This window comes from Dermacentor variabilis, chromosome 5 (genome assembly GCF_050947875.1).
Source record: "Dermacentor variabilis isolate Ectoservices chromosome 5, ASM5094787v1, whole genome shotgun sequence".
Taxonomy (NCBI): domain Eukaryota; kingdom Metazoa; phylum Arthropoda; class Arachnida; order Ixodida; family Ixodidae; genus Dermacentor; species Dermacentor variabilis.
Window position 1 is genome coordinate 52,528,963 of NC_134572.1, and position 19,022 is coordinate 52,547,984.

General features: G+C 50.2%; 1 protein-coding gene across 1 annotated transcript in view; it reads left to right on the top strand.

Moving 5' to 3' along the window:
• LOC142582604 (endothelin-converting enzyme 1-like) overlaps positions 1-19,022 on the top strand; it is a 52,388-nt gene that overhangs the window by 12,577 nt on the left and 20,789 nt on the right. The window lies entirely within an intron of this gene.

The window sequence follows — 19,022 nt, forward strand, 5'->3', positions numbered from 1 at the left end:
AAGTCGTCTGCCCTCCGATCGAGGAGTGGTGACGTCATGGTCTCATAGTAACGTTGCGCCGTCGGTGAGTAAAACGGCGCCCGCAGACGGCGCTACGGCTTTTCTGCGCAAAACGCAAACGCGTGGCCATAAACAGAGCCAAGACAGAGTCGACAGCAGCGCGAAAGCGGTACTATGGTGGCTAGCGGAAGGGAAAGCGCGCGACGATAACCTGGTTCTTTATTTTATGACGGCAACTTTGACGCTCGTTGCAATGGACGGCCCTGACAACGACACATTGGCTCGCGATGCTGGGCTCGACTTAGCGATTTAAGCACTGATAAACGTGACCTGCTGGTGAGGGCTCGCGCTGCCGGCGTCGTTGCGTACCACTACGATGGCAACTGTATGTCATGGCTGTACATATTCGCACATTTGTAGCTTTTCCTTCGTGAAAACCAAATGCCGCACCTGCAGGTGTTGTTGCGCTTCGGAGAATGCAGGCAAGGCCGACGGAACAGCGCTATGGGAAAGCATTGCTTTGAAAGGCACTCCACACGACTTCAGTAAGTCGGCGTTGAATTCGTAATCCTCTGGACGAAAGTGCGGCGAGCACACTATGCGATTTTCCGGCTCTTTGCCAACGCGCTGTGGAAGAGGTGCGACACTTAACCACTTCGAACGGAGAGGTTCACTCGTATGCACACAGTGATAAGTAACGTTGGATTTGCCGCTGCAACTGCCCTTGGCCAAGTTCCTCGGACCGTTCGCGCATCCCACATCACATGGAGGTGGCATTCTCGCTGCTTGTTCCCAATGCAAGTTTCGCGAGCCAGCAGAACCAGCGCAGCACGACGCGATAACGAAACAACGGAAACTCCAAAGCGCGCGCGGCGCAGAGTCGAGCGCGCAGAATGTTGCGTACTCCAGGGTAGCGTATCGTACTGCTGCCGAGTTGTAGCGACGCCTGCCTATCGAAGCTCGACCGACGTTACTTATTGGGTAGCGTGGCGTTGTTGGCGGGCTGCAGGCTTCCGGTAGACCATGGCGACCAAGCAAGGGAGAGACGATTTCTAGTTCGAAACTTGCATGGTTTATCCAAAGGTTGATGAAAGATGAAAAGAAGAGAATGAAGTGATCAAAAGTACATTTCGGAGCCCCTTAAATAGGCTCTCTACAATCGTGGGAGGGATCTTGCTTCCGTCGACGTCACGTGACCGGCACAGAAAGAGGGCACCTCCTCCTGATGCTGCAAGGAGGAGGGCGTCCTGCCTCCTGGAATCGTAGACGCGTGTCCGTCTCTTTTGCGCGTTGCTGGTTCGCGGAAGTGCTCCTGTAGAGTGGTCGTTCGAGGAAGGGGTCCCTCTAAAGTCGCACGCACGCACGCACACACGCGCGCGCGCACACAAACACAAACACACACACACACACACACACACACACACACACACACACACACACACACACACACACACACACACACACACACACACACACACACACACACACACACACACACACACAAAAGAGGCCTGTAAACACTGCGGGGCTTCCGCCGGACCGGCAGACAATCGAAATGGTCATGACGAATTAGGAAGTCACGCTTCATTTCGACGAGGCCTGGTGGGTGAAGGTCGGGTGAGAGAAAGTCCTTTTTGCACGAGGTGCGGGACGCCAATTGACCGTGGGAGAAGTCACGCCTCATTTCGACGAGGCATGGAGAGAGAAGGTCGGGTGAAATTCCTTTCTGCACGTGGTGCCAGACGACAATCGTAACAAGAGTCGAGCGAAAACGAAACCTTTCGACCACCCATACTACTGAAGAGTAACGTCAAAATGTTATTTTTTCTTAGAATGGAACAGAAGTAGACAAGTAGCATTTTTTTCCGTCTGATAACGGAAGAAACGATAACGGATAACGGATACACGAGTAGTTGAGTACTAGTGACATAAATTATGATGAGGAGTGCCTTCGTCATCGGGCTAGTACCGGAATGTCGCTGGGGTGTCTCAAATCGTGTCTTGCATTTACCTCAATTTCTCGGTTGCTAAAGCTCTGTTCGAGATTATATTACACCTTAGACATTCTAGAGCATTGTTTTATCACTTTAACTTTACTTCATAGTAACCTTTAGTGTCCCTTTAAGACTTCTATTTAGCATCCATTCTAATCACTTCCATACAAACCAGCACGCATTTTACTTTATATTCGGATTGAATATTTTGGTCCTCGCGTCTGAGTTCAAAGTGAAAAAGTTCAAAAGCAATCCGAATTATAACGTAAAAAAGGTCGCGCAATGTTACATTAACTGAACATAACAATAATTTATTGAGCTAGTTTGTTACATTGCACTTCAGAAATAGTAAACCGTGAGCGGAGGTTCGGAATCCAAAGCGAAAAGCAACGTTTGTCGGCGCTGCCATTCTTGCATCAGAATTCTTGGCGTCATCTATATTGACAGCATGCTCTGCGATTTATTATTCGAAAAACAAGAATGATTGCATTGAACTAGGCAGAAAGCCATGAATCAACGTGGAAAGTTCTAAGGACATTTTCTTTGAAGACGCTACTCAAGCTCGTGACGTCATACTGACCCGTCGGCGCCGCAGTTCAGGCAAGAAATGATAACGATAAACGTACTGGCGGTCTCGCCCGAACCCGAAGCATTGAAAGCGAAAGCAAGGCTTGGCGTTGCTCCGAAGGCGTCTCGGAATGCTGGCGCGATGAAGGCGTCGCATCTCGATGGGTCGACACATGAGACCGAAGGTAAACCATCGATGCTTGTCAGCTCCCAAAGAGAGAATTACATTTGCTTTCACGTTTTCTGTCCCTTATCAAGGGTGCCCCTTATCAAGGATGCATGTACGCTGCCTTGGCGACACTCGGATATAGAAAAGAGCTAAGCGTCAAAAGCCCCTGGGGTGGCGGTGTGTCGCAAGTGCAGTCTCTCTGCCAAGTGCACCACATTGTGGGTTGCACACAGCTACTAAGCAGTGTGTGTGCGCACAGAGCTCGTGCCAGCAGGTGAAGCGAAAACTCTGTCCTTGCTCTGGCAGAGCCGTTTGCGCGTACTGTGAGGGTGCGTCCACTTGACTTTGTCGCGTTTGCGTGCAAGTGCACTGCGCGTCTCCGGAGACCTTCGAACGTTTTAGGATACTCTATGATTGTAACCCTCCACACGTCGGCCGTGCATGCGCGTCCATACCGTAACAGCCCGTCAATGTCAATGGCGGCGCAAACAATGACGATGCAAGCGCACCTTGATCGTCTGTCAAATTGCTATCGCAGTAAAAGTGTGGCGTTCATTATCTTGGTTAATAACGAGCCGCCTTTAGCTCGAGGTATGGGAACAGCGTTTTCATGTAATTCTCTTTACTAGCTCAAATTTGCGTAGAATATTTATTTAGCATCCCTTTCAACAGCTTAATGTATTGCGCTGTATGAAGCCAGTAGTATACAGTAGTCGGTGTGTGAGACAATACAGCAAACAATAGTTTACTTAATTACCGAAATAATCTGCTATTTCTTTAACTACTTCGACACCTGCGCTTTTTCTGTAACTTCAGTGTTTGGCAGAGTATGTGGTACGCATTATTCACGCTTTTTCACGAGTTGTCCCACCTAAGCTTGGGACGAGCTAGGTCGCGAATATATATAGTGCAACTCGTAGTGCAAGACCAACCTCTGGAGCGACCGATGTATGTAGTCTTCTGTAGTGCAACGTTACGTGTCCAATGCTAACTCAGTTTGTTACCCACTTCATGCATTTTTTTCGCGCGCATTCTACTGCTCCGCAGCTACGAACAGAACAAGTGTAGCAGGAGCATTGAGAAAGAGACATATAGGATAAAAGAGCTGGCAAAGACATGCACACGTGTACACAGGTTGCTAAACGCAACTGCGTGCGTGTTTGTGCGAGTCAACGTACCCTGCACACACGAGATGCATTGCTGATATCCTTGGTAGGTGACCATCACGTGGCTCACTGCGGCCGAATCACAGCGCAGAGTCGTTGCAATTGAGTTACGTGAAGTTCGCCTACGGACTGAAAAAGTAGTTTGGGCCAATGTGTTAACCCAGCTTTAGAAGCGCAACCACCCAGGCAGAAAACTTTGAAAGTTGCTGCAGTCTGGAGACAATCATTTTCAGAAAGCAGCTTTCCGCACTCTTCTTGACACACAGTCTCCGTTGTCACTTCGCAGGAGACGCAGCGGCTGGAGGAAAATATGTTCGGTCCGCTGATAGCAGCCTTCCATAAGAACGCGCCGAAAGTTTCTGCGGTGCCTGCTGACGTGGTGTACAACGCATCGGCCAACCTGTCGCTGAGCCGGTGGATGGAGGTGTTACAGGGTGAAGGCGTCGAGCTGGTCGGGCAACTGGAGTTCCGCACATGGAACCTGCCCTTCTTCAGCGCCTTCGTCGACCTGTTGGCGCACCACGGAGAGCTGGACATGTACGCCTACGCATCCTGGTGCACAGTGCAGGTGCGATGATGGCCGCCAAGCAACGCGTCATTTTCACGCTGGCTCTCACGCTCCAGAGGGACAAATGAGACAGTAAAGAGTCGATTAATTTGGCGTAAACGAGACGTACTAGCGCTGTCGTGTATACTGAAGTAGCGGGAGACGTACATCGACGTGCACGCAAGCACTCCCGCACGATACTGAGTGGTCGCTAAATTGCGGTAATCACAGCTTTCAAGAATGTTGATCTTACGATGGTGGCTCCGCAGAAGACAGTGCAAATAAAAGAGGGCATTTAAACGAGTGCCGAATGGGGCGAACCTGACTTGGTCCATGTCTGGCGGCCTATTTTCCTGATGCAATATCAATTTTTGCATCTCGTATCCATTGAATAAGTTTGACAATTTTAACTCCTGCATGCAGTTTCCGGCGGCACTGTACATGTCGCCAGCGTCTTAAGTCACCCGCCGCAGCGGCTATGTGCCTATGGCACGTTGCACTGCTGTGCACGAGGTCGCGTGTTCGATGGCGGCCGCAGTCCCATGAGAGCTAAACGCAAAAATGCTCGTGTGCCCTGTTTTGGATTCACGTGAAACAAACCCCCACGTGGTCGAAATTAATCCGGGGCCCTCCAGTGTGGCGTCCTTCGTTATCCACTGTTACACCACTGCGCAGTTTTGGGAACTTAAGGCCCCACAGTTGCATAAATAGTCAGCGTCTTCAACCTTTGCCGTTTATGCCATCTTTATGGACTTCGGTGCTCCCGCAGGTTGCGGCACTGTTCGCCAACGGCGAGCTCGTGGTGAACTTCTACGGACACCCGCAGAGAGCGCTGGTCTTGCACGGCGCGTTCTGCCTGAGCCGCGCCTACATCGCGGCCAGCAAAGCGCTGATGTCTGACTACGCCCGCGAAGTACTACCTGCAGTAGCGCGCCACCACGCAGAGTCAATCACGTTGGCTGTTCGAGCCGCTTTCCTGGAACGCCTGTCCACCTGGACCGACTATGACGCCGGCGTGAGCGTGATACGGTACGGTAATTATCGATGCGATAGAGAAAAGGCCGACATGAGACATGTACCAAAGAATGCTGCTGTTATGCGTTTCTTTTCGCGGCACCTCAGCAATAGTACGAGAGAAAGCTGAGCTAGTTGGTAATGTTTCATAATGGAAAGAAGGGGTAATGCGTGCAGACACAGACACAAGAGAAGTAGATAACGTTCCTGTTGTCCACTTCTTTTTTGTCCGTGTCAGCACGCCTTACCCCTTCTTTGCATTATGAATCCAGCAACATTGATGACGATGATGATGGGTCGCAAGTTTAGGGCCAACGCAGGCAGATAAGGGACGATGAAAACACGAAGTGCTGCCTTGCCTTGACTACTGCACCGACCTTTATTATTGCTGAACACATATTCTTTGCATCATTCCAGGTACATTGCGATAGGGCCTCTGTTGTAGAAGCAAATACATGACCGACAGTAGAATTTAACTTCTACCTTCGAGCAGAGCAGCCCAATGCTGTAACCATTGAGCCACGATCGCACGCATGCTCCTCTCGTGCCTAAACTGACTATATAGCTCTTTCAGAAGTCTGGCACGTGCGTGAGGTGCCATTTCCTCGTGTTCTTTCCTCGTGAGAGCTCGTGCTTTGAGACGTTGTGTTATACTGCACCCGTGTTCGGGATCGGCCCACGTTCCCGAGTACTTTCTTCGTAGTAACTAGTGTTACGTAGAAACTGTGCGACGCTGTACTGCCTTGATGATCGGCCCAGGTTTATCGTGTTTTAACGTTTCTTCGCCGGAGTACAAATGCCATCGTCGTTTTAACATCGACCACATGACATGGCCATAGGTACGTACGATTGCATAACACGTAATCGCTGATGACATCACAATCCGTATATCTCTCGCTTACGCCCGTTCAAAACTTGTGCAGAACGCAACAGTGGGCATTGTTGGGTGAATTCGCGTCGAACGGAGTCAGTGGGAATCACGCTATTGCTGTCGTATACGACCGCCGACACCATCGTCGTCGTCTTATAGCTCTCGTCACTCACGTGCACGCTCGTGTCATGCCCACAACTACTCAAATTAGACAAACGCGTTGGTCCACCTGGCAAGGCTTTGGGGAACCCCGAACAATGCTGCATAGCGAGCTACTTGCAAATTGCTCTGCATAACATTAATTCCCAGAGTGTGTGTAATCTGCGCATTTTTCTTCCAGTGATTTTTTAGTTGTGTATAGACGGAATAAACTTCTATTGAGCATTGAGTACCAGTTGAGGTCCGTTGTTTCGCTACGCTCCGCGTAACTATGACTGTAACACGATGTACTGCATTATAGACGCAATATCGTTTACATAGTTCCACTGTGTACCGGAAACCTCGCACCGCAGAAAATGTTACACCTCCTCATAGGGTGTATGCTTTAATTTCACGCGTTGCGCTTTTGGCCTGTTGCAGGTCGTGGGGGAACGTGTCGCTGACTTTCAGCATCTTTGGGCGGTTGCCCGCGATTAACTACTCCGATATCATTGTGGGTGAGATGGGCGACTCGTTCCTGCAGAACTGGCACAACGCGTGGAATTCGCGCACTACCTACCGCCCCATCGACATCAAGATTGCGATCACGGCCATCGAGACCCTGGCCTTCTCTGCGGACGTCGAGTATCTCAAGGAATTCATCTTGATGCCCTATGTCTTGTCTTTCCCGTACTACGACATGAACGCAATGTCGCCCCTCAACTACGGCGGGTTTGGCGCTCAGGTCCGTAGAAGTTTCCGCAGGCTTGACGTTTCATAGTTGACGCATAAGGATATCCGGGCTATGGGTTCTTCAGAATGTCCGCTATAGCCAGAACTCGAGCTTTCTTTTATTGGCAATGGTTCGATTGAGCTGTGCGATTTGCAAGCGGAAAAGGCGGGCATGGTTCGAATCAGCGGTCTCACGGAAACATTTAAGTGAGTACGTGTGTGTCAACTTCACCTCAGAGGTGCCCATGGCTTCATATAAGGATGGAAGTAGAGTTGTATGTGTAGCCACTCCACGTGTGTGTAGCCACTCCTCGTATCCTCTCCACGTTTGCAAACGCTGGGAGATTACCCTACACTTTCTGAGCTGATAGCGAAAAAGTACGGATCAAAGTTTGGTGTCTAGAGACTGACCTGCTATGTAACTTGTGAAGCGTAACTAGGAGTTTAATCAGCGCTGACATGGTATAATCCGCTGGGTACCTGCTCCGGGCATTGTATGCGACCCTCTTACGGAAGTTCAGGATAAGCATTGGCTACCGGTAGATCTCCTGTTCGATGTGAAAGGCATCGTTGATCTATAGCGAACAGAGCACAGTTGAACAGTCAGAGACACATTCAGATAGAAAATTTTGCTGCCATGTTTGCACGATTACACCTTTTCTCGTTGCTGCGATAAAAAAACAAGATAATGGTGCTGATAACACGGTACGGGGGCCGTGTGCAATATCGAAGAGGTTTCGGTGAAACCTGGTGACGCTGGTGTAATGGTCACGTACTACGCATTTACGTGCGACTCGGTGTGCTCAGGTGCGTTGCGTTGCCCAACAGCCCGTGTTGCTGGAACGGTTAGTAAAACATCTTGTTCGGCTGTTTCGTGCATTGCATTAAGAAAAGCCAGCCAAACTAAAGACGCACACAGGAAACATGCAAGGAGACAGGAATGAGGCTGGACTACCAACTGTTTATTCGACAGAACGGAGCTCTAATTTATAAAGAGTACTCTGTCACATGACCATCGCACAGTCAGCTTATTACCACCAACCGTCAAGGAAAAACCGATAACTTCTAAAGGCCGCATGCACTTTCTATCTCCCGAGAGATCTCACATCTATATTTGCCTAAGCCCAGTGATAACTATGCTAGCAATACAGATGTTAGCAATACTTGCTACAATAACTATGTTAGCAATGCTTAGCAAAGTAGAGTCACACGCTCATAGCAAAAGCAGAGTCAAACTAATAAAACAACTAAACAAAATCAACAGTACAACAAAGCAGTAAAACAACACCCAGAACACTTATAGTGCTTAAGAAAACTAACTGACCAAGCACACCAAGCAGAACTGAACATCATGTCACACCTAGCGGGTTTCCTATTAGGCCCTTCTGATTACAAAAAAAAATCCCATGAAGTCAATTTCCGTTCTTCGTAGGGCAACCGACGAGTCACTGCAATATGCTTCTCCCTTTTTATGCTTGCGTAAAACCGTTTTTTTTTTTTGCGCTTATGTAGGAGGGCGTGTCTGCGAGGTGTATCTCCTCAGAGCAAAGGAAGAATTGCTTCCTTATGACTCAACACTTTCGAAGACTGTAAAAAGGACTATCGCCTCTCTTTGCCTAGAATCTGCTTTGACTAAGTTCTGTACTCACATGGTTAAGGCTAGCTTTAGCATTCAGACTGGTAGACTTCAAAAGGCGAGCTTCCCATGCTCCGTCATATCTGTAGTGGCAGTGACCCTACTACAAGAAATGAAAGGAAGAAAACCAGATTCAAGGACAAATGCGATCACATGTGGTCCCCTTACACACCGCGTACCACACAGCCTGAAGAAGGTTGCGGTCAGGCATGAAGTGCCTGTTGTTTTCTCAGCCCCAAGAAAGCTAATTGGATTATGCGCGAGAATCGGAAGGAGGAAGAAGCTCCAGTGTGACAAAAAGCATGGTGAGCCTTTTGAGGACTGTGCCGTTGGTGTTGTGTATGAAATCCCACTGAAATGTGGGCGGGTATATATTGGCCAAAGGGCCGGTGTATCAACGATAGAGCATGGGAACACCATAAATCGTTAGAATGGGTAACGGCCCGGGGTCGAATATAGCCTTTCAGTGCAATGAGTGCAAGTGTAAGCCGGTGCTTGGTGATACCAGGATCCTGGGCAGAAGTCGCGATAAGTTGCCAGGTGAAGTATTGGATGCCTTTCTTATCGATAAAAGAGGAGAAACATATCGCAGTGACTCGTCGTTTGCCCTACGAAGAAAGGAACTTGACTTCATGGGATCTTTTTTGTAATCATACGGCCCTAATCGGAAACCGCTAGGTATGACATGATCTTCAGTTCTGCTTGGTGTGTTTGGTCAGTTGGTTTTCACAGGTTCTATAACTGTTCTGAGTGTTCTTTTACTGCTTTGTGGTACTGTTTACTTTGTTAAGTTGTTTTATTTGTTTTGACTCTGCGTTTGCCATGATCGTGTGACTCAGCTTTCCTGCGATTACCCAACATCAGTATTGCTAGCATAGTTATCACTGGGCTTAGGCAAATATAGATGTGAGATCCCTTGGGAGATAGACGGCGCATGCGGCCTTTGGAATTTATCGGTTTTTCCTTGACGGTTGATTGTGATTAGCTGATTGTGCGATGGTCATGTGACAGAGTACCCTTTATAAATTAGAGCCCCGTTCTGTCGAATAAACAGTTGGTAGTCCAGCCTCTTTCCTGTCTTCTTGTACGTTTCCAGTATGCGTCTCTTTTTGGCTGGGTTTTTCTTAATATAGCGGTTAGCTTTTTTTTTTTCAGAAGGTTGGCCTGAGGCATAATACAAATAACACGAATACGCTACACCTATACGTTATACGTGTAATATCTACTAGGTGTTATATTTGTACCCGTACCGAAATGTAGGACTTGTCAATGACGGTCTTGTGCATTGAATTCCAGGTGGCCTTTGCCGTGGGACAGAGGTTCCACAGCACGTATCTGAGCGCGGGCGTCGGCGGGGACTCGTTCAGAACATTCCTGTCGTGCATCTCAAACCGCTCGCTCTCCGTCGAGCGCACAGACACGGCGTCGTTATTCGCCGAGGTCGTTTCCTTGGGTGCTCTGGTAGACGCGTACCGCAACGTCAGCGATAACCGGCGCCTTGTCCTCCTGGAACGCATGACGGACGAGCAGCTGCTGTTCATCGCCATCTGCTACGCCAAGTGCATCGGCAGTTACTACATCGTCAACGATTCGATGTGCGATGTGGTGCTGCAGAACGTGCCGGAGTTCTCCAATGCCTTCGGCTGCATGCCGGGCACACCCATGAACCCCCACCAACAGTGCAAACTCTTGTGATCGCGGCTTCCTGCCTACGGTCGCATGTCGCTGCGCAATATGAAGTGTGATAAAAACAAATCCTGCAATACGTTTCGCAAGATGAACTCGTTACAGAGAGAAAGAGAATAACTTTATTGAATTGTAGAAAAGGTGATAGGGAGTTAGGAGCTTCATGGCAATGCTTTCGTTTATAATGAGCCTTGTCCTTACAGAGAACGCGGCCGGTGTGTACATTATTGTTCCGGCGATAATTGTGACGAAACTATGAAGCTAAATTTCATGTACAATGAGTGCGTGCAAATGTATATTCCCAGTTGTTAGCATCGGAGGCTGCCTTGCGTCTTAATATGAGTCACGCAAACTGAACGTCCTGAAATATTTAGATGCAGCGCAACCGTCTCGCAATAACTCCAAATAAACGAAATACTGCACCGTAAAAACAATGCAAAGTGCCACGACGAGTGGCTTGGTGCAGCTTTGGGGAAATTCTTGCTTTACGTGTTTCGATTTCAAGTGTGCTCCTTCGCGTCGGCCATCAGTTTTTCGTAAAGGAGCGCTGTGCCTTGCTCGCACTGTTGCACGCACGTCGTACCCTGCTACAGCATAGTCATTGACCAGACGGAGTGTCGCTGAGTTACGAAAATATCCAGCAAGTTCAAACTTCACTTCGCTTGCCGCATTGCTACCCAGGACGAATTGATGCGGGTTTTAGGGCTGGAATTTTGTCTGGTGTTGCCATGACACAGTCCGCTCGAGTGTTTCTTTTTCTCCAAAATTTGACCAGTGTCAACTTCAGCTGCCATCTGAGTTGCGGATTGGCCACTTCGGAGTTTGAGTAATTCCGAAATGATTCCACATTTCCGAACAATACCATACCGCGGTGCATACATTGGTTTGAGCGGAATGGACAGTACACTTCGCGCTAGAAAGAAAACTTTGTGTCCTTGATGGGGTCCGGGGGTAGGGGGGGTACAAACGCCGACGGGATTTTTTCTGTCTCATCTTGTGCGCCACTGAGGTGCGACACCTTCAACAACGCCAGCATTGTGGGTCATATAATCGCTGTCCAGGCGCTCTTCCTGCTCCGCACCACGAGGTACTTCGTGTGTTGTAACACTTTGGACCACAACAGGGTCCCTCATGGAAAAAAAAGAACGGCTGCAAACTACAGCTCACCTCATCCAAGAATACGTCAGCCAACGGGAACTACAATGGTCCCCCGAGAAATCTGAACTCTCACGAGTCTGGTAGGGCCGGGGTAACCACACAGTCCCCACAGACCCACCAAGAAAACTTGAGGTACACCTCAGCGGGGGCCTCATACCAGAGAAGGTATTGCTCATGGTGCTGGTAATGTGGCTGCAGTCCAACCAGCATTTCTAATAGAAACGATCTCGGTGATGGGGCTCGGCCGGAAATTCCACTCTTATATAGGCTCCTTCCTCAGAGACAGGAAAGCCACGATCAAAATAGGACAGGCCACGTCCGATTGGTACAGCTGGGCGCGAGGGGCGCCCCACAAGGGGTGGTGCTCTCCCCACTATTATTCAATCTGGCAATGAAAGGGCTCTCAGACCGGCTGACGAGAGTGACCAACGTCAATCACGCCCTGTACGCAGACGACATTACGGTGTGGTGCCCGGGAGGGTCCGACGCAGAAGTCGAGCGGGCTCTTCAAGAGGCGCTGGACACAACAGAAGAGTACCTGAAGGAAACGGGACTCCGTCTGTCACCCAACAAATCGGAACTGTTGCTGTACAGGCCCTCGAAACAAGGCATGAGGAATTTGACGCCGATCGATCAAATACCGATCAAATTGCACACGAGTGCCGGCCAGCCGATTCCCAGAGTGGACACTATAAGAATCCTGGGGCTGCTAATCGAGGCTAAAGGTGGTAACACACAAACTGTCATGAAACTCACGTCCAAAACGGAGAACATCCTCCGGCTGACCCTCAGGGTGACGAACCGCAGAGGAGGACTCAACGAGAGCAATCTCATCAGACTTTACCACGCCTTCCTCATGAGTCACGTAAATTACGTAGCCTCGGCGCTAAAATGGACCAAGAGAGACGCGGCCAAGATAGAGACACTGATGCGCAAGAGCATCAAAAGGGTGCTAGGTCTTCCGATCACTACAAGCACGGAGCGGCTCGATCGGTTAGGGGTCCACAATTCACTATCAGAAATCATCGAAGCGCAGACCAAGGCACAGGTCGTGCGGCTGTCGACCACCAGGGCCGGCAGGCGCATCCTAGAAGAAGCAGGGATAAATGCCGAGGCAGAGTGCAACACACGCAAGATTGCGCTCAGCGCGGTGGTCAGGGGCACTTTCAAGGTAGAACCGCTTCCGAGAAACGTCCACCCGCAATTCAACGAGGGGCGCCGAAAAGCGAGGGCCCGAGCACTGCTGAAATCGACCGCCAACTGCCCGGGACTGGCGGCATTTGTAGACGCGGCCCAGTACGGGCGCAGCGACCGGTACGCGGCCGTCTCGATACGCTGGGATGGCACGATAATTAACGCAGCATCGGTCAAGGGGGTAACGTCCGAAGTGGCCGAACAGGTGGCAATAGCCATGGCAATGAGAGACCCCGAACGTCCTTACGTCTACACAGATTCGCGATCGGCGGCAAGAGCATTCGCCTCGGGCTCGATATCTCGGGAAGCGGCGGCCGTCCTCGGCAGCGAGGGAGCCGCGGGTCAGCACATCGTCAAATGGTTTCCAGCCCACATGGGGGCCGACGTGCACCTCGAATTTCCCAACGCCAACGAGCTGGCGCACGGACGCGCACGAAGACTCACGCACCGCGGCGATCGTGGCGAGCGAAGGGGCGGGGAGGGAGGGGAGCACCGAGACCCGCTGCTCACCTTCAACGAAATAACAACACACTATCAGCTGTCGAGGAGGACCTTCCCACTCCCCCACGCTAAACTCACTAGACCACAGTCATCGATATTCAGAATGCTTCAGACAGGGCCGTTCCCCTCGAGAGGCAGACTGAGCCGTTATTCACCAGAAGTAGAGCCGCAATGTCCGGATTGTGGCGAATCGTACTGCTCGCTAGCGCACATGCTCTGGCAATGCTCCGCGTTAAGCCGCACCGTGTTCACTAAAGAAGAAGACTGGGTGGACGCCCTGCAAAGCGACGACCACCAGACCCAGCTCCGGGCCGTCCAGAGGGCTCACGAAAGGGCGGAGGCTCACGGGCTTCCCGTCCCAACGCGGGTGCGGCCCGCGACCCCTGCCGGCCACTAAACCAAGAGTGGGTGGGGAGTGGTTCCTCAGGACACAATAAAGTTATTTCCTCCTCCAGTCCAACCAGCAGGCCACACAAACCCTTAGGCTCCTCAAAACCAATGTCAAGGCGATATCACGCATGATCTCCCTCATAACATCCAAGAACAGAGGAATGAAGGAAGGGGACACCCTTCGACTGGTCAGAAGCTGGTGGTGAGCAGAATCGCATACAGCCTGCCATACTACCATCTCACAGTCCGAGACGAAACAGACCGACACGCTCTTGAGGATGACTTTCAAGACCGCTCTCCGCCTGCCGAATTAAAGATTGTTGGTACTAGGGTTACACAACACCCTCAGCGAACTGACAGAAGCCCTTTACGTCTCGCCACAACAGAGAGTTGGACGGACTAGCACGGGCCGGAAAGTCCTACAAACCTTGGGCCTCCAAACAATAACAACACGAACCCAAGAAACCTGCCCGATACCTCGGCACGTCCAGGACAGGTATCACGTTGCCCCGATACCACGCAAGATGGACGCTAACCTACACCCCGGCTGAACGAAAGCAAGGGCCAGTACATGGAAGAACAATGAGGTTCCATACCACGGCCCGTTTTACGGACGGCGCCATGTATGAGACAATGAATAAGAGCGCAATGTCAGTCGTATGCGACCACTGAAGCCACGTTACCTCCGCTGCATTGACCCGCTCCTGCGCGATCATGGAAGCCGAAGAGCTGGCCATCACATTAGCCATCTGCGAAGGCCAACACGCAAATAAACCACTGACGATCCTCACGCATTCCCAGCAGGCTTGCCGCAACTTCCTACAGGGAAGAATCGGAATACCTGCTGCACAAGTCCTAGCCCAAATACTCAAGGAGGACATTGATGACATCACCACCCAAACCATCATCTCGATGCCAGGCAAAACTGGCATCACGGGTAACCTGCAGGCCGACAGGGCTGCTCGAGGATTCCTGCATAACCAAGCGCTCATCACGCCGGCTGCAGAATACACGGACCCTGTCGACCTCGAGTATTCAGCCATCGTGAACTACCACAGAGGGACTTGCTTGCGATATTTAAAACTCAATCGAAATCTAAAGACAGAGGATGCCGCTGTCTGGCGTAGGCTCCAGACAGGCACTTACACGAACCTACACATATTACATCACGTACACCCCACAGCCTACAGGGACGAATGCCCGTGGTGCGAGGCCACACCAACGCTGTACCACATTACGTGGGAGTGCACGCTACACAACATAGAACACCCCGACACAAACACCACGAGGGAGCAATGGGAGGAACTGCTGTCCAGCTCAGCCATCGACAACCAGCTCAAGGTGATCCAGAGAGCTGAGGAGATGGCAACGGCCAGAGGAACCCTGGACTAGGGGCCCGACCATTAGCGATTATTCTAATTATTCTTTTAATATAGCTTACCTACCCTATCCTGTCCCGCCAACATGTCGCCTTCGAGTTTTCTTACAACATAGTCTGAGTAGCTTCAGCGCAATGTTAAATCCGATTATGGCATTCAGCGATTCACCTTTTGGGCGAAACTGCGACTTTTTTTTTACTACGTTCATACCTTTCGTGCCACTTTGCACTAGACGTTGTGGAAGTATTCGTGCGCTAGACATGAGGACCGCTAATGTTTGAACACATTAGTGTCATACTCACACGGGCAGGGTAAAAAATTAACTGGATGCGGGTTTTGATAAAAAACAGATTATTTCTTGATCATCGGCCGCAGTGTGAATTTCAAGTGGACTACTTGTACTAGCGTACGCGTAACCAGCGTAGTGTTCTTGTACTGTTTTTATCATTGAAAGCTAGAACTGGGCTGATATTCTACCTTTTCGCCGCACTCGTATCCAGTACATCTTTGGCCCATCTAGTGCCGTTCCTTTTTCTTTTTCTTTTTTTACTTTTTGTGAGCGGTCGCTTTTCAGCGACTTGAAATTGTTATCATTTTTTCTTTTCAGTCTGAGAAACACTGGCAGTATCATATTACGTCACCGTGATACGTGACGAACGCTGGGGACCACATCTACTCGGATTGCACGCAAGCGGCGCGAATACTATTGTGCATGCCCTAATCGACGCGAGCAGCCGTCGACGGGTCTGGAACTCACGCTGATAGATGTATAAATAGTGGGAAGACGTGTGTATGGTCAGTACATACGACCATAGATTATTGCGCTGCCAGTAATACCGCGAGTATATACTGTCGAGTTGTAGGCAGCTTGTTTAGCAGGCCGAAGCTCGTCCGCTGAACAGTTGCCTTCTCCGAAGTTGGTCGAATGCCTGCCTGCCGCCGCCCTTTACTACTACGCGACCTCTGGTGAATGCATCTGGTTCTCACGCCGCCGACAGCGCTGGAGATAAAACACAGATGACGTAACTTGACGCAACGATCGTGCACTGAAGAGAAATAATTGCGACACTAATAATTCGGTGAACACAGTAACCTGTTAAAAGCAACATATGCATGACAATCAAAGCGAGCCAGTAGGTTAACGCAATGCTTATGCAATTGAACACACAGAGCCTCATCCCTTAGCGCTTTCCTTAAAATTAATGCAAGTATGTTCAAATACTCACCAGCCACAACATAGCAACAAGTATTCTAAAAGCCGATATGACAAGGTACCTGTTGTCAGTTGTGCTATTCGTACTTAAGCTAAACGGCTCAACAAAAGTTGCTCCGGCGACACACCACAGTCCTGCTCGTGAATGAATTTTGTCACTGACCTACAGGCCGTGTTGTGCTGTTCCGCACGTCATGTAAGGATGTAAACCCCTAAACCTTGCCATTCTGAAGGGCGGCCTGTATTTGCTAGTACAGTCTTTTACTATTGCTAGTACTCTGGACACAGTGTTGATGCGACGGTGCTCATGCAAACACCATAGTCGTCCTTGGGTGGCCTGGTCGATGGGTGCAATTGCGGGAGGTGGTGAGATTGATTCCGGGGAGCGGTTGTCGACACCTCCGTAAGGAACTCCCTCATGACCGGTAGAATTTTGCCCACTTGCCAGGACCAGGTCTCCAGAACCAAGTCCCCAGTCCTCAGTTTGCACTTCGAGGAAGAAGGGTTCCACTCCACCATGCGTACCTCTTAATGATTCCACGATATTCCTGGTGTAGAGAACATGGTCACGACGAGTAGTATGCGACGCTTTGTCCTGCTCTTTTTTACAAATTTCGTTGTCTAGAATTTATCGCAGGGGTGGATACTGAATGGGCTAAATAGCTTTCCTTGCAGGCGTCACCTTCACGATTTCTTGTGGGAAGTATATCGCCATGAGGGGGGGGGGGGGGGGGATTCGATCTCGGGCTTGCGACGTGCGACCAGCTGACGCCACCGTTGTCGGTTTTCCGATAGAGCATTTTTTTATTACACTTAAGACTTTCCATTCGGTGGCTTTTACCTTTCTATTTTTACGATCATCTGTTTCTCTTTGTAATCTTGGGTGAAGCTTTATGACGGTGATCGTGGTGGTGGCGGCGGTCCTCAGCTCTGTCACTTACCCGGCATGGAATGTAGTCCAAGAATGGAGCGGTAGGTTGATAAAGCTGTCCATTTTGACATTAATGAATGCTGGATTTACACGAGTCACTACCCGTGTACGAACAAGATACATATCAAGGGCAGCGTCTTAACATGCCAAAATATTCCGTTCAAGCTACATTCCTCGGATCAGGAGCAAAGCTCAAGGTGGGCCGAGATGGCAAGTAAGGATTTCGTTTGGCGACACCCTTTACTGGACCGCGGCGACTTTGCCGCGGCAATTGAAACAATGCGCGTAGCTTAGGCCGACGTCTAGCAGGCAGGCAGCCATCACCGTCATCCTGTGGTGCTGTCAGCACAGCTTCGTGAGATATGTTTGGAAGGCTGTCCTGTCGCAAAACCTAAGGGTGAGGTGGAGTCCTGAAATGCCTGCGGCCGACATCTGTTATGATAAAGTGCTAGACACAGTGAAGGAATTCATGCTTAAGTATTTATGATATACGCGCCCTAAAGGTGTCGAACAATGTAGGTGACATAGCTGAAGACCGGCGCCACCTTATATGAACTCAACGGCATTTGCAGCGAATGGATGTCGGCATTTACAGCTTGCATACAAACGTGTCGGGACAATGCAAAACAACGTAAACAGAACATTTAGTTCGCGTAGTGCATCGATTCGCATGCAGACAATATCGTCGCGTAAAGTCGTAGCCACAAAAGTTCATGCACCATTCAATTACCGCGGGGAGTTTGGTGCCAAATGGCGATAACTGCTGCAGTTACGTTCCGGCTCTATCGGTATCGGTCAATACGGTGTGCAGCACAAAAGCTGCGAAATCATGCCTAAATATCCGACACTGTGAGTGGGTGAAAGTAACTAAATAGTTCGTGGCGCTAGCCCTAACTTCTCTTATAAAACGTCGTACTACTCCTCTGAGAATAAATTTCAACTGTGTGGAAAAAAAAAGTTTTTGCGTGTTTGGCAATGCACTTTGTTGATGCCCAACTGTCCAACCTCGTACTAAAGAAAAATAAATTACGGGGTTTTACGGGCCAAAACCACTTTCTCATAATGAGGCACGCCCTAGTGGAGGACTCTTGAAATCGACTACCTGGGGTTCTTTAACGTGTACCTAAATCTAAGTACACGGGCACCGCCCCCATCGAAATGCTGCCGCCGTGCCCGGGATTCGATCCCGCGACTTTGGGCTCAGCAGCATAACACCACACCCAATGAGCAACCACGGCCTGTTAACCTCGTACTCAAAGCATGGCGCAGAGGCAACGCGCTCTTCCGTCGCGCTGCTCACAACAACCTACAATGGTGATGTGGGTTCATGACAGCTCCCAAAGGGCACTTAGAGTCTCCGGCGAACTGTTCCACGTTACGCAGCGCCACGTTGCACACCATCTTGTCGAAGTTGTCAGCACCTGCAGTTAGCCTAGCAGGTGGTGACGAAGAGCAACATCACGCTTGACATGCGCTCCAGATAAACGATGTGACCGTCGCCGCTGACGCTCAGGAGCGCATCAGCCGGGGCGTCCAGGCAGGCGACCTCATTGGTGAAGTGCGAAAAGTGACGCCAACTCACCCTGCTCACTGCCGACAGAGTCGTTCGCGAGGCACGACCGGAACGCAACGAAGGGGGAGAGTAGCAGGCGCTAGTGCTCACGTGCGTGTTGCAGAGCTTCCGTCCTTCAGCCAGCGCTACCTGGGCAGCAGAGGCAGTCAAATCAGTGCAAAAC